Below are 27,449 nucleotides of genomic sequence, written 5' to 3' on the forward strand. Positions count from 1 at the left end.
ATTCCTACAAGTTCCTTATCATCTTAGATAGCTAAAAAACAAATTAAAAATCACCCAACTTTCTCATATCATTCTTGGATTTCCCTAGATCATACCTAGCTCTAATTTTTCTCAAAACTAGCCTTGCCTTAGATTTACAAGTTCAAATCTAGAATGAATTTTAAGATAGGAATTTCAATGGAACGTTTATACATATGAAAAAAATAGATGTACAACAGATACTAATTTATCCATTGTTCGCCCCCAAACTATCAAACACACAAAATAAGCAAAAAGAGAGAAAAAAGAGTACTTTCATCCTCAAATAGTTGATGGTACTTTCCCCACATGTCCTTCTCAATTTCTTTCACGACTCAAGCCAAGGCCTAGTTGTGATGGGTATCTCAAGCCCACCCTGGACCTGAGACCACCACCATAGCCTGACCAACCGAATATAATATAGATAAACATCGGAAGACAACCTGAAACATAAAGTTAAGATAGTTAATGCAACCGAAAAATAAGCTCCAAGAGTCAACAACAATCATTCCCAAGTCATTGTCCACATAAGCCTCTAACAAAACCAAATACCAAACTAAGTCAGGACATGCCCCCAACCATAGACAAAAGGAATCCAAAAGTAACAGTCTAAGAAACAAAATGAAATCAAGAAGTAATAGGTCTTTCAGAAGATGGTTGCTCACCACTTCAAGTAGACCAACCAACGAACCGGATCACCAACTACTACAAAAGATAACAAATAACCCCTAGGACACTAAATCATTAAATGATGTAGCATCCGAAGATAGTTAGCGAGGTGAGCACTAGCATGTAACTTATGGAAGGGATAAACTAATGTCATTTTCCATAGCAAAACCAATCTCAAAGTATATGTTCACATACATGCATATACATATATATATATATATATAAGATGTCAGGATAGGGTACAAGGTTTAAACATGAGAGGTAAAAATCATTAACCTAGACTATGTAGCTCTAACTTTTCTAGGGGAACTCACGACCTATATAGGTTTAGCTCCCATGTTGAAGGGGTCCCAGTGCGTGTTAGCCGCATAACCAAGGAAAAATTTGAGGTAGGGCCAGGGAATCCACGACCACATCCATTCCAAAATATGTATAAAGTGTGAACTATACATATGGTCATAAAGACCCCCACACCGGTAAAAATGATTTTCAGTAGTGGTCCCCCCATGATCTCTACCTTCTATGGCGAGCTACACAACCCCCTTGAAGTTTAATTAAAATATTTACACATAACTCATCCATTTAAACAAGTAGTTATCCATTTAAGTATTTATCATTGGTATCGTCATACCAATTAATTATGCTTGTAAGCTTATAGAATTATGCCAATACAATTATCCATCAACCTAGAGGAATCCACGACCCCCAAGTTCTAATTTAAAAACCATACCACTGCCACCAATGCCTTTCAAAACAATTTAAAACCAAACCATGGCCACCAAGGCCTTACAAAACTATTTTTATCCATTTAGCCATTAATGCAATGCAATAGTTTAGAAAAGTAAGCAAACCATGCAATTGTCCATGTGTCAAAACCAATTATGCAAGTGGATTGAAGTTGATACCAATTCCAAACCAAAATCCATTATTTTGGGGAAATCCACGACCCCGATACTATTCACCATGCCCATGCATCCAATTAGTTCAAAAACTACAAGTTAAAGGATGAATAACAATTTCAAAACCATGGGAAAACCAACCAAGGAACAACTATTCAAAACCTTTAACCCATCATTCAAAACACATAATTAAAACCACAAAATAATGAGTAAACACATGCTTTTATACAACATCAAGTTAGGGATGAGATACATGCGTGAGAATATCAAGAATTTGGAAAAGAAACCACAATTGGAAACCTAGATGATTAACCCTATGAAACCTTAGCTTTGTTTTTTACCTTGGGAGTTTGAGAGAATGAGTAGCGTGTTTTGATTTGATGAATAATGAAAATAGAGCCCCTTAGATGTTTTAAGTCAAGGAAAGATAATGGGATAGAAGGAAAAGACCATGCTTCCCTAATAAAATGGGTAGGTAAATAACACCCAGTCGCTACGGGTCAGGTAACGACTCGTGGTCACTGTCACGAGTTGTCACCAAGACTCGTAGCTTAGGACCCCAAATCCTGCCCTCTCATTGTTATGGTCATGATTCACACCCTAAGATCGTGACCAGACCTTACGACTCGTAAGGACCAAGTAGTGGTTAGGACAGAAACATTGAACAACCTTATGGGTTAGACTATGATAGGCACTACATGACTCGTAACAAGTGATTAAGACTCGTTTCATAGGCAATGAGCACAACATGCATGGAAAATTTAGAGTCCAAAACCTGTGGTATTATATTACCCCCTCCCCCAAGGTTATTCGTCCCTAAATGATGAGTTAAGGTACCCATTAGCATGAATATAAGTTGTAATGCCATCACAAAACCATGTGTAAATTCAAAAATAAAGATAAACAAAAGTGAACCCATACCTCAAACACTTCATTCAATATGGGAAAAAAGCATGGATATTTGGACTTTATGTCCTCTTCGGCTTCGCAAGTAACTTAATCCACCTTTTGATTTCTCTAAAGTACTTTTACCGAAGCCATATCCTTAGTCCTCAGCCTACGGACTTGTCTTTCAAAAACCTCAATCAAAACTTCTTTATAATACAAGGAATCAAAAATACCAACATCCGCCACAGGGACAAATAAAGAAGGATCACCCATACTTTTGATCAACATCGTTATGTAAAACACGGGATGAATAGAACTAAAATTTGCAGGAAACTCTAATTCATACGTAGCCTTCCTAACTCACCTCAAAATATGGAATGGACTAACATAAGAGGGACTGAGCTTCCCCTTCTTCCCAAACCTCATCACTCCCTTCATAGGAGAGACATTTAAGAACACCTAATCACTTACATTGAACTCCAACTCCCTTTACCTCATATTCATATAAGACTTTTGGCGACTTTGGGTAGTCTTAATTTTTTCTCCAATTACCTTCACCTTCTCCATGGCTTAGTGAACCAAATCAGGACCAAACAACCTAGTCTTATCAACCTCGAAGCACCTAATAGGAGACCTATACCTTCTACCTTAAAGTGCCTAGAATAGAGCCATCTGAATACTTGAGTGATAACTATTATTATACGTGAACTCAATAAGAGGTTAGTAATCCACCCAACTTTCCTTAAAGTCCATCACACAAGTACATAGCATATCTTCCAAAGTCAGAATAGTCTATTTCGCTTGTCCATCTATTTACGGGTAGAAAGCGGTGCCAAGGTTCACCTTGGTCCCAAAATCTCTATGAAATAAACATCAAAAGTGAGAAGATAATTGCTTACCTCGATCAAAAATAATGGACACCAGCGCTCTATGCAATCTAACTATCTCCTCAATAAACAACTTAACATAATCCTCTTCAGAGTAAACAGTCCTCACAGACAAGAAATGAGCAGACTTAGCCATTTGTCGATGATAACCCAAATTGAATTATACTAATTATGATATCATGGGAGATTCGTAATTAAATCACTATTGATCACCTCCCACTTCTACATGGGTAACTCTATCTTTTGAGATATGCCACTAGGCCTCTAGTGTTCTACCTTTACTTGTTGATAGTCTATACACTTAGCCACAAAACTCACCACATCTCTCTTTATATTATTCCACCAATAAATCCCTTTCAAGTCATGATAAACCTTTGTCAAACCTGGACGAACAGTATACCTCATCTCTTAAGCCTCAGTCAAAATCCTATCTTATAATCCATTAATATCAGCAACACACAACCTTTCTTGATACCTTAAGATACTATCACCACCAATCTCAAACTCCATAACCTTTTGCTAACCTACATCATCCTTAATCTACATAAGAATAGGATCCAAAGTCTTTTTCTCCTTCACCTCAGCACTAAGAAATGATTTAACCACTTTTTATAGAATTACCTCTCCATCCTCAGAGTTTAAAAGATAAATTTCCAAGTTAGACAACCGGTGAATATCCTTCACCAATCCTCTTTGCTCCTCATCCATATGAGATAAGCTCCCCATAGACAACCTTCTAAGAGCCTCACTAACCATATTTGCTTTACCTGGATATTAGTGAAGACTCATGTCATAAACTTAAAGAAATTCAACCCACCAACTCTATCTTAGATTCAACTCCTTCTAAGTAAACACATACTGTAAGATCTTAAGATCGCAATAAATGTGCACATGCATACCGTACAAATAATGGCACCAAATCTTCAAAGCAAAAACTACAGCGGCCAACTCTAAATCGTGAATTGAATAATTTCTTTCATGAACCTTAAGTTGTCTAGAAGCATAGGCCACCACCTTAATATTCTGCATCAAGACACAACCCATCCCCATACAAGATGCATCAATATACACAACAAATCCATCAGTATCCTCGAGCTGGGTCAGAACAAGCGCAGAAGTCAACATATCCTTCAACTTCTAAAAACTTCCCCTGCAAGCATTGGACCACAAGAACTTTACCTTTTTCTGGATCAACTTTGTCAATAGAGCGACAATAGAAGAGAAACTCTCCACAAACCTCCTCTAATACCTAACCAAGCCCAAGAAGTTCTGAATGTCAGTTGGAGTCATGGGTTTAGGATATTTACTAACTGCCTCAACCGTCTGTGGATCCACCATGATCCCCTTACTGAAAACAACATGCCCAAGGAAATTCACAACAGTCAACCAAAACTCTTAGAAAATTTAGCATACAACTTCTAATCATAAGAGTCTGCAACATAATTCAGAGGTAATTGGCATGATCCTTCTTACTCTTAGGACACACCAAGATATCATCAGTGAAGACAATAACAAATAAGTCCAAAAACTGTCTGAACACCTAATTCAAAAGATCTATATTACATAACTAAGAACTAATAATGGTTATATCAGGTTTGGAAAATAGTTTTAGGGATATTCGTTTCCATGATCTTTAACTAATGATAACTGTAATGAAGATCAATGTTAGAGAAACATCTAGAACCCTAAAGATAGTCAAAGAGATCATCAATCCTAGAAAGATGGTACTTATTCTTCATGGTAATCTTATTCAACTGACGATAGTCTATTCATATTTGAAAAGATCTATCTTTCTTACGCATGAAAAGAACAGGACCACCCCATGGAGAAACGCTAGGACGATGAACCCTTAGTAAAGAAGATCTTTTAAATGCTCCTTAAGCTCCTTTAATTCAGCAAGAGTAATTCTATAGGGAGAAATAAAAATAGGATAGGTACTCAGTAGAAGATCAATCTTAAAGTCTATTTCCCATCTCAAAGTTTATTTCCCTATTGGGAGGAATGCCTGGAAGATCCTAGGGAATTTTTTTAGGGAATTCGTTCACCACAGGGATAGATTGCAAAAAGGGCCCCTCAGAATTAGAATCTTTAACCCAAACCAAATAATATAGACATCCCTTGGAAATTAATTTCTAGGCTCTAAGATAAGAAATAAACCTCTCATTAGGCACTAAGGAACTCACTTCCCATCTACTTACCGGTTCATTAGGGAATTGGAAATTGATTTTTAACGTCCTATAATCCAAAGAAGCATAGCACGAATGATGCTAATCCATCCCTAAGATCACATCGAAATCTACCATATCAAGCTCTACCAAATCTACCAAGGTCTCCTTATGAAAGATAAACACCACACAACCTCTATAGATCTTTCTAGCCACAATAGAATCACCTACTGAAGTAAAAACAAAGAAAGGGTCGGAAATATTTTTAGGACCACATAGCCATTTTAATATCCAACACTCCTTACCTAACAATTATTTAACACTAACATTACTCAATAATTGAATCCTTATTTTTAACTAGTTTCACGCTTACCAACTAATCTTGATTAATCAATTAAATAATAGCCATCACTAATCCTTAGTTATGATTAATCATTGACTACACCACCTTATATGCATTTAACACTAGTGGGCTATATCTGGCATTTTTATGTCACATCCCATCCATATTACACACATGGATATATATATATAAGAGTAAAAGTGCAATACATAGAGCTAGCCGGACTCGAACCGATAGATGCACACATAGGCACATCAAATAATCCTCCTCCGTCCTTGTAGGGTATCAATATCATCATTACAATCTCCCCCATCCTTGTCGGGTATTAATATTATACAAATAATATCCTTCAGCCTTGTCGGGTATCAATATTATCATCACAATATCCTCCGTCCTTGTCAAGCATAAATATCATCACAATATACAATTTAATATTGATAATAAAGAACAAGTGCCATAAGGGCTAAAGTAAATGACAAGCCCCACAAGGGCTAAAGTAAATGACAAGCCCCATGAGGGATAAAGTAAATGAACATAAAGGAGAAGTAAAGAGATCATACCTCCATTATTCATCATTCGACTTCAGTGTAAATTTATCAATGGACATATCTATATAACATGAGTAATACAATTATCATCGAGTTTCAAGCATACCTATCAACATAACTTCCCATGTAGTCAATAAGCATGCCTTCTAGAATCATTAGTATCACGACTCACAATATTAGCAATATGAGGGCTTTCTAGCATAGTGACTAGTATGGTTACTAAACAAGAGTACAACTCGAGTAATAGCATAGCCCAAGCCTAAAACAATAGCTTAATTAGTAGCTCATGTGATAACAGAAACATAGGCTTAATTTATAGCATAAACCATATTTACTCAAAGTATTTATGGTAATTTATTCAACAAACTATATATATCACTTCAAATGTCATCACTATAATCTAATTACTCAATTAAGCCAACTTGCTTCCAAGGAAGAATTTTCTAGGCATTTAGTAATCGTCTAAGGTCTTTAAGAGAATTACATCAATCCAAGCTTAAGGTTGGTCAAGAACCCCCTTCTAATTCCCCAAATACATTCTAAGTCCAAATTCTACCCAGGACTAAACTAAGGTATCAAAATCAATTCTTAGATGCATAGCAAGCCACCAATCTTCCTAAGTTAAAGATCTTCCTCATACATTACACCTAATTCAACCATAGTATATAAGGCACTTCCATTAATATAAGCACTAGGGTCAACTTACCCACAACATTAGTTACAAGGTGACTCTCATTCAACTAGAGTGACTAAGGCATCCTTATACTAACCATGAGACATGAAGTCTAATTCACCAAGATCCAAGCCTACAAGCTAAATATTCAAATCTATAAGTTCAAGTGACCTAAATGATTAAACTAAACACAAGTCTTACCATTCAACATTCCAAAGCCTAAAACCCATCCTAATCTGATAATATATCATAAATATACTATAACATATCTCACTCTAACAAGGAATAAGCCTAACCTACCTTAAATCTAAAGAAAGCTAACGAACCACTAAACCTTTACTTTTTTCTTTTGAGAAGCTTCTTTAAGGTGCAAAGCTATCAAAAATAAAATCTACACATTATAAGCAGAACATCGATAACCATATTACACTATTAGGCTTTGGGTTTAAAAAAGACACCAAAAACTCCAAGTGGGTCCCAATTACATAAACACATTTTCAAGGTCAACCTAATGTTCATACACCAAATCTGATGTTAATCATGAAAATATATGTTAACTAAGCTCCTAAGACACTTCTCAGGCTCAATTTGAGTTTAGCACACCATTCTAGGTTTTTTGTCTTAAAAAAGAGTGAAAAGTACCTAAAATGCGACCTAAAAGGCCTTTAAATACCTTTCACAGGTGAAGAGATATCGCTATCACCGTCAATGGACCATGATCATGCTAGGGAGATTAAGATACCCCTAGGTGCGATCGCAACATCTTCACTTTGCACCAAGTCTCAGCTGAAACTTGAAAATTCTTCCACGTTTTAGCCAATACCTCGGGATTCATTCAGTATCTAATATAAATAAATGAACTATATAACCACACTAATTTTGATGTTCTCGATGCATTGGCGAAGCTAGATTCTTCATCCGATGTTTTTTTGACCAAATATGAGTCCCACACCTAAATTTCCTATTTTCCAACTTTCTGACCAATAGGTCAAAATGAGCATGCATGCATAAGGAGCCAAACGAAAGGTCTACCTAACCTAAAATCAATATTCTGAAGTTGTTGGCATATTCAAAATTAGTATCCAAAATCGTTTTACTAAAGTTTTTTCCCGATAGCCCTTTGGAACGAAGAAAGACTTCTAAACAGGGAATTTACTTTAAAACCCAAACGAACTACCTAATAACTGAGCTATTAGTTCTAGCAAGTCATAAATAACTTGAGGTAGCTATGGAAAAGTGCTAATGATGAAAATAAGTGGAAATATAGAAAATGACCTAAAGGGTCATTACAATATCCACTCTAAAAGGAACTTTCTTCCCCGAAAGTCAAAGATGAGGAAATACCTGAAGTCTAAAATAGGTGAGGATATTGGGCCCACATCTTGCTCCCAATCTCCCATGGGTCCTCCTCCACTGGGTGATATCTCCACTGAACTTTAACTACAGGAAAATCCCTAGTATGCAACGCCTCACATCACTTGCCAAAATAAGCACAGGCTCCTCCACAAAGGTCAAATGCCTATCTAGTTGGACTAAAGCCTATCTGAGCACATAGGACGGGTCAGGAATATACCACGTAATATAAAACATGGAAAAATGGATGAAGAATAGCAAATTCTGGAGGTAAATTTAACTCATAAGATATCTCACCAACTGCACAGAGAATCTCAAAAGGGCCAATGCATCAAGGACTAGCTTACCCTCCATACATAATCTCATCACACCCTTCATGGGCAATATATAGAGGAATACACGGTCACCAACTCCATACTTTAAAGCACAAAGCCTATGATCTGTGTAGGACTTCTACCTACTCTAGGTTACCCACAACCTATCTGGAATCGCCCTGATCTATCATATGAGTCCTGAAGAAATCCATACCATGGGGCATAATCTCAAAAGTCTCAAATCATCCAATTGGAAAAGGAACTCTCTTACTATATAAAGCCTCACAAGGTGCAATTTCGATATTCGAATAATAACTGTTGTTAGATGCGAACTCTGCCAAGGCTAAGTGATGATAGCACTGGCTTTTAAAATCCATAACACAAGCCCAAAGCATATCCTGAAGTACCTAAATGGTCTGTGCGGATTAACCATTGGTCTGCGGGTGAAAGGTTGTACTCAAATCCACTTGAGGACCTAAATCCTCCTAAAATACTCTCCAAAACCTCTAAGTGAATATAGAGCCACGCTGTGAAATTATAGAAATAGGCCCCATGCAAATGGACTACCTTCTAGACATAGATATGGGCTAATCTCTTAGCGTTGAAGGTCATATAAATAGAAATGAAGTGTGTTGACTCAGTCAAACAATTCGCAATAACCCAAGTGTCATCGAATTCTTAGGAGGTATAAGGAAAACCACTAATGAAGTCCACAGTAATCTATTCCTATTTCCACTTAGGAATGGGCAACTTCTGAGTCAAACCACCAGGACGTTGATGCTCGGCCTTTATATGCTGACAAAATAGGCAACAAGCCACAAATTTTACCATATCTCTCTTCATGCTAGTCTACCAATAGTGTTGCCTCAAATATCTATGCATCTTGGTCGTACTAGGATAATAGAATATCTAGAGTTGTGAGCCTTATATAAAATTGACAGATTCAAGTCACCAATATGAGAAACACAAATACGGCCATCAAATATCAAAATACCTTCTGAATCAAGGGTATGCCACTCAAACTCACCACTCAACACCTAATCACTAAGGGAGCAAAGCTTGCCATCCTTATACTGACAATTATGAACCTGCTCAAATAGAGAGGACCTCGCTACCACACTAGCCAAAATCCTCCTAGGGTTTGAGATATCAAAATGAACCATTAAATTGGATAAGGATTGAGTGTCCTATGCCAAAGGCCTTTCAGAAAATGATAGCAGGCTAAGATACCCATATGCACTACCTTGCAATTTAAGTAATCAGCTACCATATTCGCCTTACCTGGATGATACAAGATAGAAATAGCATAGTCCTTAAGAAACTCCATCCATCTATATTGTCGAGCATTAAGATCTCGTTGGGTCAGAAGATGCTGAAGATCACGATATCAAGTGCAAATCTCATAATACACCCCATACAGATAATGCCTCTAAATCTTGAGAGCAAAAACTACCATCATCAACTCCAAATAATGAGTGGGATAGTTGCTCTCATGCACCATAAGTTGTCTAGAAGTGTAAGAAATGATACAACCCTGCTGCATTCAAACACAACCTAGGCCAACACTAGAAGCATCACAAAACAGGATTAATCCCTACCATCAATAAAAAGATCTAGCACGGGAGCTGAAATAAGAAAATTCTTGAGCTTTCCAAATCTCAACTCCTACTCCTCAAACCATCATAAAGGAACCTTCTCTCAAGTTAATCTACTTATAAGGGGTGAAATAGTCATAAAGCCCTCAACAAAACATCTATAATAACTGACCAACCCAAGGAAGCTACGAACTTTAGTCAGAGATATAGGTCTAGCCCAATTACAAATTACCTCTATATATGTTGGATCTACTATTATTTCATCCTTAGACACCACATGGCCAAGGAATGTCACTGACTCAATCCAAGACTCATACTTGGATAATTTGGAGAAAAGCAAACGATCTCTTAGAGTCTGGAGCATAATCCTCAAATGATGCATATGCTCCTCACTACTCCTTGAATACATAAGAATGTCATCAAGGAACACAACGAAAAAAGAGTCCAAATAAGTCCTAAATAATCGGTTCTTCAAATCCATGAATAGAAATCAACATTAGTCAACCCAAAGGACATCACCAAGAACTCATAATGACCATAACGGGTCCTAAAAGCTGTCTTTTGGACATATTTTGCTCGCATCCTCAATTGATGGTAACTAGAACTTAAATCAATCTTAGAAAACACTGTGGCAACCTGAAGGTGATCAAACAAATCATCAATGTGAGGCATAGGATAACTATTCTTTAACGTCACCTTATTAAGCTTCTTATAGTCAATGCGCATACATATCAAACCATTATTTTTCATTTCAAAAAATATAGTAGTTCCCTATAGGGACAAACTTAATCTAATTAAACCCTTACCAAAAAGGTCCTGAAGCTGAGAATTCAGCTTCTTAAGCTCGCATAGATCCATATGGTAAGGTGCTACAGAATTAGGTCAGGTGTCAGGCTCAAGATCAATAGCAAACTTAGTTTCATGAACTGGGGGGAATACCAGGCAAGTCAGTAAGAAAAATATCAGAAAACTCATAAATAATAGGCACAAAGTCAAGAAATGAAATTTCCACATGAATATCACAAATATAAGCGAGATAAGACTCGCAAACTCTCAAAATAAGTATCCTAGCATGAAATAAGAGAAAATCCTCATTGGCTCATGGCTAACTGCTCCATGCCACACCATTGATGGTACGTCAGACATGGCTAAGGTAATAGCCTTAACAAAAAAATCAATGGTCGTATGATAGTGGGATAACCAGTTCATGCCAAGAATTATATTGAAATCCAGTATATCCAGAATAATAAAAACAGCACAAGTATCAACATCACTAACTGTCATAAGATAACATCTGAATACTCGATCCATTACTAAAGAATCACCTATGGAGTAGATAAGCACAAAGTCATAGATAATAAATCATGAGTCAACTATAATCGTGGTGTATAATAAGAAGATAAATAAGAATAAGTGGATCCTGGATAAAATAAATCAAGAGCCAACTTGCGACCCACCAAAATCATACCTGTTACTACAATATCCAAATTCTCAGCCTTGAGTCTAGCAGGTACTACATATAACTTTCCATGCTCGCCACTTGGTTGGGTACCTGATCGATCTCATGCCATGACTGCCTGAGAACCTGCTAGAACAACCTGGTAACCACCCCTGTGACCATGAGAACCACCTTTACTTAAGGGATGAATTACTCTAATAGGGATAACATCTTAAGTAGAAACAACCATCGCTCCACGACTAGGGAAATCCCATAAATAATGACCAAGAAGTCCACAAGTAAAATAGGAAATATGAGTCGAACTAGAACCAACAGATACGGATAACTTGGAATAACCACAACATCTAGAATGACTCAAAGATGAATCCCTCAAAGATTGATCATCGCCCTTATCAGGGTGACCACTAACACCAGACTGACCTCTATCAGTAATTTAATGAGCTGCCTAAACTAGTCGACTAGGCTGACACTAAGGCTGAAATGATAGATACAGAGAATACTCGACATGAGAACTACCACCCCTTAATCAGGAACCACTATGGCTCTTACTGTATCTGCCTTAAAATCTAGGCCTCTTATCATGACTCTAACAATGAATCTCCTCTATCACCCTAGCAAGATCCAAAACCTCAGCAAAAGTCCTACCCGTAGCAACTAAACTCTGAGTAGCCATACGAATAGGGAGTCTCAACCCTCTAATAATGCAAAGTCTCATATCCTTAAACTAACAACTTTAAATTTTCTCAAATAGTGAAGACCCCACATCAACACTGTCAAGAATCTTCTTGGGATCTTAAATATTAAGTCACATACTCAAGTTGGCTAAGGAATGAACGTCCCATGCCAAGGGCCTTTGAGAAGCTGATGATATAGAAGCTAAGCTTCTTAAACTCTCTGCCTTTCAGCTTAATAAGTATGCTACCATGTTCGCTCTGCTCGGATAATCGAAAGTAGAGATGTCATAATCCTTAAACAACTTTATTTATGTATGGTGCCTAGAATTAAGCTCGCTCTGGTTCATAAGATGCTAAAAACTATGAGGATCTATGAAAATCTCACAATGCACACCATATAGATAATGCCTTCAAATCTTCAGCACAAAAACTACTATCGCTAACTCTAAATCATGAGTGGGATAGATGTGCTCATGCACCTTTAGTTGCCTCGATGCGTATGCAATAACTCAACCTTGTTGAATCAATACATAACCTAAAATAATACCAAAAGCATCACAATATATGGTGAATCCCTCACTTTCAACAGAAAGAGACACTATAGGAGTTGAAGTAAGAAATCCTTTGAGCTTAACAAAGCTTGACTCAAACTCTTCCGTTCATCAAAAAGAAATCTTCTTCTGAGTTAATCTAGTCATTGGCACTATAATAGTGGAAAATCTCTTAACAAATTGCCTTTAGTAACCGACCAAATCAATGAACCTACGAACCTCAGTAGGAGATATAAGCCTGGCCCAATCACAAACAGACTTAATCTTCGTTGGGTCTACCATAAGCCCATCCTTAGACACCACAAGCCCAAGGAATGTCATTGACTCAAGTCATAACTGACACTTATAGAATTTAGAAAAAATCCTATGATCTCTCAAAGTCTAGAGCACAAACCTCAGATATTGCATACGCACTTCTCTATTCCTTGTCTGCACAAGGATGTCGTTGATGAAAACAATAACAAACAAATCCAAATAAGCCTGAAACACGCAGTTCATCAAGTCCATTAATGCAGCTGAGTCATTAGTCAACCCAAAAGACATTACTAGGAACTCATAATGACCATACCGGGTACTAAAGGCTACTACTGGGATATCTTCTGCCCAAATCCTGAACTGGTGGTAATGAAATCTCAAGTGAATATTATAGAACACTGTTGCATCCTAAAGTTAGTCAAACAAATCATCAATGAAAGGTATAGGACAGGAGTAGGATACCAGTTCATCACTATCACCTTATTAAGCTACCTAATATAAATACATATACGAATAAAATTATCCTTCTTCTTTACGAACATGATAGGAGCTACTCAAGGTGATATACTCAGTATAATAAAACACTTACCAAAAAGATCCTAAAAATGAGAATTTAACTCCTTAATATAGGTAAAAGCCATATGGTAAAATGACAAAAAAATAGATTGGGACACTGGCTCAAGATCAATAATAAACTCAATATCACGTTAATGATAATAACTAGGTCGATTGGTAGGGAAAACATCAAGGAATTCAGAAACTATAGAAACAGAGTCAAGTGATAGACTCTCTATACTAACATCACAAATATAAGCTAGATAAGACTCGCAACCCCTCGAAAAATACACCATGACCAAATATCAGAAATAATTTTTGCTGGGTAGTAGCTAATAGCTCCTGCCAGATAAATTGGGTTATGCTAGCCATGACTAAGGTAACGGTCTTAGAAAAATAATTCAAGATTGCATGATAGTGGGATAACTAGCCCATCTCTAGAATCAGATTAAAATCCACCATATCTAACATAATAAGATCATTTTGAGCATCAAACTCTCGAACAGTCACAATACATAATCTATAAACTCTATACAATACTAAAGAATTACCCATGGGAGTAGAAACACATAACAACATAGATAATGAATCCCAAGATAACACTAACCGAAGGGCATATTAAGAAGACACATAAGAATAATTGTGTCTTAGATCAAATAAAGAAAAATTTGATTTATAGCACACCAAGATCATACTTGTGATAATAGAATCCAAAGACACAACCTCAAGTTAAGTGGGAACGACGTACAACTGACCACGCTCGCCTCTTGATGGGCTTTTAACCAATCTCTAGTCCTATTTGCCTGAGAACCTCTATGATAACCCAGGGGAATACCTCAATGACTATGTGCACCACCTCCATCTTGGTGAGAAACTACTATGTGGAAAAATCATGGAAAAATCCTATGTGGGGCCTGCTCTCTCAGAGCAATTGGTAAACTTATAACTGATGATGATCTAGTCACTCAACCGCTACAAGGATTACCTTCATCTTATCATACCTTGGTGTATGGATTAAATGCTACAGGCGCACATTCTTTCTTTATTTATTCCTTGATTCATCTGATAAACACAAAGGTTTTAAGTGTTTGGATCCTAATTCAAATAGATTTATCATCCCTCAACATGTTTATTTTATTGAAGACTCTTTCCTATTTCAGACTTTTTTTCCAACTCAGCCACCAACCCCACCTAATTTTATCTCATCTAAAATTATTTTACATAACTCCTCTAAGTCTTCTCACTTTCCAATCCATATCCCATGTTCTAGAGAAGCTTCTCCTATTTTTTTTCAAATAGGGATTCTCACTGATCTACCTTCTACATGCTTTCCCAATGCACATAATACTAATTTTTTTAATTTTGAAACTCCTATCTCCAAAAACAATCAGCAACTCACACCTAGCAATAGTCTTTAGAGTTCTATATTCAGTCATCTGATTCTTTTGATTCTCACCGTAAAGTTTTTAATCAATTTTCTCTAGTTAGTCCCACACACCTTGTGAACTCCCCTTTAAATAAATGTCCTGATGATACTTTAAATCTTTCTTTTGAAGGTGTATTGCTTTATCCCAGGCACAACCAACACCAATTCAACCTCTATCAAACAATAATAGTATGCCTAACTCTACTCCAATTTCCATAAAACCAAATTCACATCCCATGATTAATCGTTCTTAAACTAGTTCACTCAAACCATATATTTTTCTTTCTTTGATAGCTTCAACTAGTCCCATTTTATCTGAACCTACCTTCTTTTCTAAATCTTCTAAAGATCCTCATTGGATGCAAGTCATGAATGTCAAATTTGATTTTTTTGTCCAAAATAAAACTTGGTCTTTGGTTCCTCCTCCTGCAAATGTAAATATTATTGGGGATAATTGGGCATTTCAAACTAAGTTTTACGCCAATGGCTCTGTTGATAGATGTAAAACCTGGTTAATGGCTTAAGGTTTTTTGTAGCAGCCTGGAGTGGATTACTTTGATATGTTTTCTCCTGTTGTCAAGCCTAGCACAGTTCGTTAGTGATATCATTGGCTTTTAATGAAACAGGTTCATGTGTCAACTTGATGTGTCAAATGCATTCTTACATGGTGAGTTATCTGAGATAGTTTATATGCATTAACTAAAAGGTTTTGTACATCCAGATTATCCTTATTATATATCCAAGTTACACCATGTTCTATATGGTTTTAAACAATCACTGCGTGCTTATTTCCATCATCTTGCTCATTTTCTTCTTGATCTTAGTATTACACATTATATCTCGAACCATAGCATATTCATTTTTCACTCAGGGAGTGATTGCATAATTCTTTTAATTTATGTGGATGATATAACTTTTTTTGGCTCTTCGAGGTCATTGGAATCTCAGTTCATCACTTTTATGAGTACGGAATTCTCAATGAATGACTTAGGCCCTCTTACTTACTTTCTTGGCATTAAATTGAAGCATAATTCCTTAGGGATACTATTGGTGCAATATCGTTACATTACTTGTATCCTTCATCATTTTAAACTTGAGAAGTGCAATCCATACTTACTCCACTTCACAGCAAGCTTGATTTGAATTTGACTTCTTCTCCTTTACTTGAAGATCCTTATACCTATCATCAAATGGTTGGGATTCTACAATACTTGTCTTTCACTCATCCAAAAATTCAATTTGCTATCAACCTTGCTTCTCAATTTTTTCACCAGTCAAGACAATTACATCTTTAGGCAGTAAAATGCATCTTCAAGTACCTAAGTGGCACAACTAATTGGGGCTTGCAGATATACAAAAATTCTCCTCTTGTGCTAACTATTTATTGTGACTCTGATTGGGCTGGTTGCTCTGCTACAAGATGATCAACAACTAGTTTCTGCATTCTTCTTAGATCCAATCTCATCCCTTGGTATACTAATAAACAACCTACAGTTGTACATTCTAGTATTGAAGTTGAGTAAAGGGCTCTTGTTGTTGCTATTGCTGAGGCTACAAGGCTCCAATACATTCTTTGTGATCTTGGTATTTTTCTTACTTCTCCCATCTCTGCAAAATATGACAACATTGGAGCCATCCACCTAGCCCATAATCTAGTTTTTCACTCTCATACAAAACACATTACTTTGGAATATCATTTTGTTCCTGAAAAGATCAGTCACGATGACTTGGTGGTATCTCATGTTCATTGCGGATTTGTTCACTAAAGTTTTTCCCTCTAGCCATTTTTTGTGAGCTCACTATCAATCATCATGTTCATTCTTCCTATCCAGATTGAGGGAGCGTGTTGGAGTTATAATCTTAGATACTAGTTGTAGTAGAACTCTATTTTGTATTTATTCTTGTACTTATCTATTATATAGATATATATTGTAACTCCCCATTATAAATATAGAAATACAGAACTAGCAAGGTCCATGCTTTAACCCTTGACTTTATATCTTTCATCTCAAGAGGCATGAATCATTGGTCTGTGCTTTCTTTCTAGAAATGTTAATGGTGAAATTGTGAAGAGAAAGTAGAACCACATTCCTTGAGGGTCTTGCCTCTCCATTCTAGTAGCTTTAGCTTAGGAATATCCCTAGGGAATTTTTAAGAGGAGGCAACTGTATAAACACAAGGACAGGGCATAGATGGTTTAAAAACCCCGGTGAGTCACTGTCGGGCTACGCTTAAATATGTCAGTCGATTTCAGCAATCGAGGGACCACTATAGCTGTTCTAGACAGTACGCCCATCTTTTTTAATTTCTTTTCCAAAAATTTAGTTTGAATGATGGCTAATCCTAATATGAAACTAACATTGACATAAAATACTAAACTCGGGTATTTTGTTGGGATATACTTTATAACAACAAATTAGGTCTATATATTGCATGGGAAATCTACTTCAAAAATTGTTCAACGAGCTCTAATACTATGTGTAATGCCCCGAGTCTGTACTCCGGATGTTACACGGTACTAGTAATCCTGAAGGACCACTAGCTAACCTATGACTAGTATCTTCTGCAATAATAGAATAATAATACTGAATAATATGCAGAAATCGGAAAAAACATACCATAAGGTTCAATCTATAAATAATACTAAATAATATTGAAATAGGTATCACAATACCCAAAAACTAAAAGTCAATATTGAAATCTGAATAACTGTCTGAAATACTCTAGTCTGGGAAGCCTCTAATTATCTGAACTACGAAGTTGATGGGACAAGCCCCCAACTAACTCTGACTATTGATACTGAAACTAAAATATTGTAAAATAATAAGAATGTCCCCGAACTATGTGGACTCACCACTACTCTGACTGTTGAAAGTCAAATCTACTAAGGATGCTCTGAAGCCCATGCGTCTGAACCTATGATATAAGACATCATAGCACAAAAGAAAACATGTATTGGGTTAGGGTAATATGCATAGGTTCATATCTATGAACTATAAAAATTGAACAAAATGAGTAAGACTGAATCAGAGTACATTCATAAATATGTATACTATAACTAAACTCGTGCTACACTGAATATACTGAGTCTGAATATTGATTAACTGATTAAATGAGTTTACTGATATTGTATTACTAATAACTGAATAACTGTATCTGATAGTCCTGAATTTTGAGGAACTATACTGAGTTTCGTTCTGAGCTGAGTTGGGTAACTATATCTGATAGTCCTAAATTGGTAGAACTGAACCGTTTTATTCTGAGACTTAGTCTGAAATTGAGACTGTGGGAGGTAATCATCTAACCAAAATTCCCCTTCTCTAACTAATTTAGCATCCAACCTGTAACCTCAGTTGAAAGGGTGTCAATACCGTGCCACGGTTAAGGACAAACTCTGCTTTAACCCTCTTTGATAGGAAGCTCTTTCATCAACCCTCACTAGCAGGATAACTCGGGTGAGAAGTATCAACCCTCATAATATCTAGCAGAAAGATATCTCAGCCTACGCTGGCTATGTAGTTTTGTAATGCAGGGATTGCTTCTAGGGGTCAAACCCTCTGTTGGTAGGTATGCCCCTATCCTTGGGTTAAGTCGGTGCTGAATCCTACTCCCAATTGAAAGGACAACTAAACTGAATTCTAGTTTGAACTAGGCTAGATTGGACTATTACTGAGATCACTATTTAGCTGCACTGAACTGAGTTTAATGAATTCCATTGACTGATAGAATACTACTGAATTCTGTTAGTTAACTGAATTTGCTGAGGTCTGAGCTGAATACTGAATTAGACTGGACTCATACTGAATCTACTGAGTTTCCCTGAGTTCTGTAACTGACTGAGAGTACTACTATTTATTATATGACTAATACTGTTTTATGACTGACCATGGCTCTAAGTAAACAGCTAAATTATTGGGTAAGGGTACCCCCAGGACTCGATAGCATAAATTAAGAGACATGGCATAAACATGAAACATGTAAACTATGAAATTGATCATCATTCCTCTATTGGGGCATTTTGTCAAACACTTGCATGATATAACTTGCAAACAAACTGACTTGACATGATTTCATTCTCTTAATAGTTCACATGGACAATTTATCAAGAACTTGGTGAGCATAGTATATGCACTTAGTATTGACTAACAAGTGAGCATCATAATTCATTTCTAATTTCACTAATCAAGGATTTATCATGGATTCACATGAATCTACACACGTAATGATCAATTCACATGGAATATATATATATATATACATAATCATAAATTAGGAACTTAATCCAAATAGCAATCATGGATACACTTTAATTCCAACCATGGAAATCATAAACTCAATTATTTGAAGTCCAAAAGAGATTCTTGGACTCCAAGGGTGGAAGAGACCCTTGGATGAACACTTCACATACCTTACTACTTGGATTCTTAAAGATTGATGGAGTGTCTTTAAGAATTAATCTTAAAATTGATGTTCTAGGGTTTAGTTCTTTAGAGCAATTTGAGAAAAAAGGGTATAACTTGCTTTATGGGGGTTGAACTTTATATTTTTAGGGCTGGATCAAAGTGGGAAAATATCTAAAATACCCCTTTTGGATGCTGTTTTTAATGACTGAAAACTGGGTTACCAACGCGTAGGTCGATGCGGGGCATCGATGGCATCGACGCGACAGCCAACATATCGCGACATGTTTGCGTCGATTCACGGGAAATGGACGTTGGTAGCTGGGGAAAATATCAATCAATACAATAGTCAATGCGGCGCCAAGATCGCATTGATCCACAATTTTAAGATTACAAAAGGTCTTCAAACGAAGTCCAAAAAATTTGAAACTTGTCCAGAAACACCTACGGACATTTCTGATCATGAATCAACCTAAACATCAACATTTAATGGACATAAAGGTCGCGAAATAAGATTACCAACCTTCATAAGATAAAATGTCACTAAGTTTGAGTACTTAGCAAAAATATTCTAAGTCTGGGACCCCCTTGAAAAGACTAAAGAACTGAATTAAGCTTAGAATTTTGCGGGGTCTTACATTATCTCCCCCTTGGAAACATTCATTCTTAAATAAAACTGCTGAGACTGAGAAAACTGAGAGACTGACTTACTTATTGGATGTGAACATCTGGAAAATGACTATATGAATGATATTACTGGTATTCTAAATTATCATACTGAACATGCATATCTGATGCATGAGTATAGAAGAACATGATTCATGGATGCATGACTGGGATTACTGATAAATTGACACTATATACTGAATATGCCAATTTGATGGATGGATACATGACTAAACTGTCTCATGAATGCATAATTGTACATGCAATGGTAACTAATACCAAGTTTGTAACTAAAATCTAAATATGAAACTAAATAAGCTTAAAGTAAACTATTACCTTAGGCTGAGTCTAGACTAGCAGAGAATAGATGAGGATACTTGGTTTGCATGTCTACTTTTTATTCCTAAGTAGCTCCCTCAACGGACTAATTCCGCCAAAGAACTTTGACTATAGGAACTTCTCTGTTCCTCAGTTTGCATACCTGATAGTCCAGGATTTCAACTGGGATCTCCTTGTAAGAGAGGTTATTCTGAATATCTATGCCGTCCATAAGGACTATAACTGTTGGGTCACCTACGCATTTCTTCAGCAAAGGGACGTGGAACACTTGACAAACTGAAGATAGATCTGAAGACAGCTCAAGCTAGTAAGCTACCTTTCCAAAACGGCTGATAATTCGATAAGGACTAACATATCGAGGACTAAGTTTCCCCTTCTTGCCAAACCTCTTCACTCCTTTCATAGGAGAGATTTTTAGATACACAAAATCACTGTTCTCTAACTTGAGATCATTTACTATACACGCATAAATGGGAACATAAAAACATACTGAGCCTGAAATGGATACATGGGCTGAGTATCTTAGGCCGAACTGAGCCCCTGAATATGTGGCTTACGGCTAAGATTGGAACTTGAGTTTCAACCTATGAGTACCCATTATTCTAATTAAATTCATTACGTGTAGAGAAGTTAGGAGGTTTAGGGAATAAAAGATCGGGGGTTATAGTATATCTCCCCCTTGGGACATTATGTCCCTTGAAGAATACTGACTTGGCTGAGATACTAAGGAAAAAGCTGGGACGATGCACCAGGCACCTATGAACTGAGTCATGACTGAGTATCTGGGATCTGAAACTGAGACATGAAACGTGAACTGAGATGATCACGCAACTACCTGGTTGGCCTATCTTCAAATAGTTACATTTAAAACTTTGAATAGTGCAACTATTGGGGAAAGTTGGGAGATTAAGCCATATGAATTTGTCCACCCGACTGCTAAACTGAATTTTTGGCTTTACAAACTACCTTGTGATGAAAACTCATGCTCTAATGGAGCATTTTCTTGACACTCTTTCTATATAGTTTCTAGTGACCTTAGGGAGTAAAGATCTTTGACTAGGTAGAAGGAAGTGTCTGAATAAGAAGTCATATTCTAGCTAAATCACTGTAATATGTTGTAAGACCTACGAAACCTCATATAAGATAGAGTGACTAAGCCTCATACACTGTAACTAAGATTTTCAAACTTATACATATCCCTTGGATACCCTTTTAACTATACTTTATACCTTAGCATTACACTCCACCTGAGACTACTAAAAATATTCACATAGGCACTGAGCACGAATGCATGAACATTCTGTCTTATCTGATAACTGAATGGCTGATAGCTAAATACTAGTCATGCAAGATCAAACTATTCTTATTCTAAATAACTGGGCTAAAACTGTAGAGTACTAAGCATACGAGGTATGGATTGACTGAGTAACATGAGACAACTGAGCATGAATTTGTGGAGGACTGTATTTTTTGAAAGTGCAAGACCAAGCATATATCATGGCTTCAAAATAGTCTATAAACTGAGGTACTAAAATACTAATAACTGAATAACTGCTAACTGTACGCTAGGGTCAAGCAAACTTAAAACTGAACTGAGTTACTGATTTGATTACTAGAATAGGACTAGGACTAAGACTGTAACTAAGACGGTAACTGAGACTGTTATTGAGACTGCAACTGAGATTCATACTAGGACTGAATACTGAGTTCTAATAACTAGATACTAGTAACTGAGGTTTAAACTAATACTGAAGTACTGGATTCTGATGGCTAGGCAACTAATAACTGATAGCCATGGTTCTGTAGAACTATTTGAGTTCTTTACTAAATTTTGAGGCTGAATACTGATTACTAAGTACTGAATACTATACCAAACTTGACACTTAACTGAGGCTTGAGGAATATAATATCAACATATTGGGTGGATTTACCAAAAGATATAGGCTGGGGATATACACATCATGATTTGAATTTAGCCGATTCATTAGGAGGGTAGCATAAGTCATGGGCACTGGGCCCACTAAAAAGCATGGCATGTGTACATGATTCAAGAGCTGCATGACCTGAGTTTGGAGTTTCTGTGTACATAGAACATCATTCATAACACTGAGTAAACTAGAACTCCTATACTGGGAACTGTAAACGTAGAGCTAACATGAGTTACGATCATAGGGCTAACATATAAGACATGAATAGATACCCTCATAACTGATAGGCTATGAGAGTCTAAAGTACGATTCTGAGATGATTTGCATAATTGTTTTCGCTACGAGAATAGACAAGAATGTCATCGATAAAGACTATGATAAACATATCCCAGTACTTCTTGAACGCACGGTTCATCAAGTCCATGAAAGCTTCTAGGGCATAAGTAAGATCAAAAGGCATGACTAAGAATTCAAAGTGACCATACCGAGTTCTGAAAGCTATTTTTGGGATGTCACATTCTCTGACTCTGAGCTGGTGATAGCTTGATCTGAGGTCTATGTTAGGGAAATAGTTGGCACCCTAAAGTTGGTCAAATAAGTCATCGATTCTGGGAAGTGGATACTTGTTCTTAACCATGACTTTATTTAGCTGACGGTAGTCTATACACATTCTAAGAGAATCATCTTTTTTACGCACAAATAAGCCTGGTGTGCCCCATGGGGACATACTAGGTCTAATGAATCCCTTATCTAAGAGATCTTTTAACTATTTCTTCAATTCTCTGACTTTTACTGGATCCATTCTATATAGTAGGATAGAGATGGGATGAGTATTTCAGAGAAGATTAATTCTAAAATCAATTTCCCTTTCGAGAGAAACTTCGATAAGATCGTTAGAAAACACATCTGGGAATTCACATACTACAGATACTAATTCAAGAGTAGGGGTTACTGAACTAGAGTCCTGGACTCGAACGATATGGTAGACACACCCCTTTGATATTATTTTTCTAGCTCGATGGTAAGAAATAAGCTAACCCCTAAGTACTAAAGTACTACCCCTCCACTATAGGACGGGTTCATTCAAAAACTAAAACTGGACAATTTCATTTCTATAGTCGATTGAGGCATAGCAGGAATGAAGCCAATCCATGCTGAGAATGATATCAAAATTAGTCATCTCTAATTCGACTATGTCTGCTGAAGTGACTATTTAACATATCATAACCGAACAGTTCCTATATACCCGCCTGGCTATGATGGATTCACCCAATGGGGTAAATACTGAGAAAGGATCTGCTAGGATTTTGGGACTAACTCCGAATCAACTATTATATATGGAGTAACAAAGGAGAAGGAAGCTCCTGGATCTAGCAAATAATAAATATGTAAATGATAAACTTGTAACGTACTAGTGACCATATCAGAACTTTCCTGATCCATTCAGGACTGAAGAGCATAGAGTTTGTTTAGGCGCTACCCACTAGTGTCATTGGAAGAGGCACCCTGCTGATTCGGGTGACCAGACTAAGCTGGGGGGATGGGTATGCTGACTCTGCGAACCTACCTGAGGACACTGTCTAACTTTGTGGCCTGGATTGCCACATCCAAAACACACATTGCTGCTAGCTCTACAGATACCCTGGTGGTTTTTGCCATACTACCGGTAGAGAAGATTTGTTCAACTACTTTTAGGCCTAGACATTCTGGCACTCTTATTCTTTCTCCCTTCTTTCCTATATCTCTTATCCCCATTCTGTGAGTATGAGCCATAAGCCTTGATAGGATAATGGATAGATGATTGTTCTGAGCAGCTAATGAATAAGCAAAGGCAGTGAAAGTAGCCCTAAATTTAGAGTGGGAGACATACTCATTTAGGGGATCTGCTTGGACGGGCGGAGGGGCTGACTGATTTTCATTACTTTACTCGTTATCTTCTCCGAAAGACATGTTCTGGAAGCATAAGGAAGAGAGAAATTAGACTGAGACTTTAACTTGAGCTTGTTCTCACTCACACGACATGAATACTGAAAGAAGGAAAACTTTCCCTAAAACACACTAGATACCAAGTTTTGCGCGTAACACACCCATGCACTAGTGTGGCACGCAACACACCTATGCACAAGACTCTACTAGATATGGCTTCAAGACTTCCTAGGACTCTATTAAACCTTAGGCTCTAATAACAAGTTTGTAAAACCCTGAGTCTGTACACCAAATGTTATACAGAGCTAAAAATCTTGAAGGACCACTAGCAAATCCAAGACTGGTACCTGCTACAATAACTAAATAATAATACTAAATAATATGAAAAAATTGGCGAAAACATGCCATAAAGTTCAATCCATGAATAATACTGAAAGAGGTATTATAATACCCCAAACAATCTGAATAACTGTCTGAAACACTCTAGTCTGGGAAGCCTTTAATTGTATAAACTGTGGAGTTGATGGGATAAGCCACCAACTAACTCCGACCACTGATACTAAAACTGAAATACTATAAATAATAAGCATGTCCTCGAACTATGAGGACTCACCACTACTCTGACTGCTGAAAGTCTAATCAATTAAGGATACTTTGGAGCTCATGCGTCTGAACCTATGATATAAGACATCATAGCGTAAAAGAAAGCATGTTCCAGTACTTTGAATATACTGGTATACTCATGGAGGTAGTATGCATGAACTATAATAACTGAATAACATGATTAAGACTGAATGAGAGTACATACATAAATATATAAATTATAACTGAAATCATGCTACACTAAATCTACTAAGTCTAAATACTGATTAACTGATTAACTCAATTTACTGATATTCAATTATTAATAATTGAATAAATATATCTGACAGTCTTAAATTCTAAGGAACTATACTAGTTTTATAATGAGTTGAGTTGGGTGACTATATCTGATAGTTCTGAATCTGTAGAAATTAATCGAGATCTATTTTGAGATTGAGTCTGAAACTAAAACTGTGAGAGGTAATTATATAACTGACATGCCCCTTCTCTAACTGATTTGGGCTCTAACCTATAACCACAGTTAGAAGGGTGTCAATACTGTGCCACGAGTAAGGATAAACTATGAGTTAACCCTCTCTGGCAGAAAGCTCCTCCGTCAACCCTTACTGGCAGGGTAACTCGGGTGAGAAGTATCAACCCTCATAATATCTGGCAGGAAGATATCTCAACCTGCACTGGCTACGTAGTTCTGCAATGCAAGGATTGCTTCTGGTGGTCAAACCCTCTGCTAGAAGGAATGCTCCCATCCCGGGGTTAACTCAGTGCTGAGTCCTACAACCAACTGAAAGGACACTGAACTGAATGCTATTCTAAACTAGGTTGGATTGGACTATTACTGAGATCACTATTTAGCTGCACTATACTGAATTTACTGAATTCCATTAACTGACGAAATACTACTGAATTTTGTTAGCTGACTGAGTTTACTAAGGTCTGAGCTGAATACTTAATTAGACTGAACTCATACAGAATCTACTGAGTTTCCCTGAGTTTTGTAACTGACTGAGAGTACTGCTGATCATGACATAATTGATACTGTTCTATGACTGACCATAGCTCTAAGTAAACGACTAAATTGTTGGGTACAAGTACCTGCAAGACTCGATAGCATAAATTAAGAGACATGACATAAACATAAAACATGTAAACTATGAAATTGATCATCATTCCTTTATTGGGGCATTTTAACAAACACTTGCATGATAAAACTTACAAACAAAATAACTTAACATGATTTCATTCTCTTAATAGTTCACATGGATAATTTATCAAGCACTTGGTGAGCATAGTATATGCACTTAGTATTGAACAACAAGTGAGCATCATAATTCATCTCTAATTTCACAAATCAAGGATTTATCATGGATTCACATGAATCTACACACATAATGATCAAATTCACATTGAATATATATATATATATAATCATTAATTAGGAACTTAATCCAAATAGCAATCATAGATACACTTTAATTCCAACCATGGAAATCATAAACTCAATTACTTGAAGTCCAAAAGAGATTCTTGGACTCCAAGGGTGGAAGGGACCCTTGGATGAACACTTCACATACCTTACTACTTGGATTCATAAAGATTGATGGAGTGTCTTCAAGAATTGATCTTGAAATTGATGTTCTAGGGTTTAGTTCTTGAGAACAATTTGAGAAAAAAAGGTGTAACTTACTTTGTGAGGGCTGAACTTCATATTTTTTGGGTTGGGTCGAAGTGGGAAAATATCCCAAATACCCCTTCTAGATGTTGTTTTTTGTAATGCCCCAAATCTGGTATCCGGAATGTTACACAGTGCTCATGACCCCGAAGGACCACAAGCTAAGCCATGACTGATATTTTTACCTATATACTACATAAAATACTGAATAATGCGGAAACATGAACTAAATGGCCATAAGGTTCAGATATCTAAAGTAAAACATAACATCTAAAAAGGGGTATGAAATACCCAAAACAACTTAAATAACTGTCTAAACATAATAGTCTAAAAAGCCTCTAACTGACTGAACTATCTAAATAAGGAGTTTATGGGACATGTCCCCAACTAACTCAAACTGATAAACTAATAAGTGATATAATAAGGAATAATCATATCCTCAAAAGATAAGGACTCAGTTCTAACTCTGACTCTTGAGACTGGAATCTACTGCTGCTCTAGAGCTCGTGTCTCTGAACCTATGGTATAAGACACCATAGCGCGAATGCATCAATACTTTAAATATACTGGTATACATGTAAGGTAGGTTGAATGCATGGGATTCAATTCAGATTCAGTAATCATGTTATCACAGTATTAGTTTCAG

Source organism: Capsicum annuum, chromosome 8 (genome assembly GCF_002878395.1).
Source record: "Capsicum annuum cultivar UCD-10X-F1 chromosome 8, UCD10Xv1.1, whole genome shotgun sequence".
NCBI lineage: Eukaryota > Viridiplantae > Streptophyta > Magnoliopsida > Solanales > Solanaceae > Capsicum > Capsicum annuum.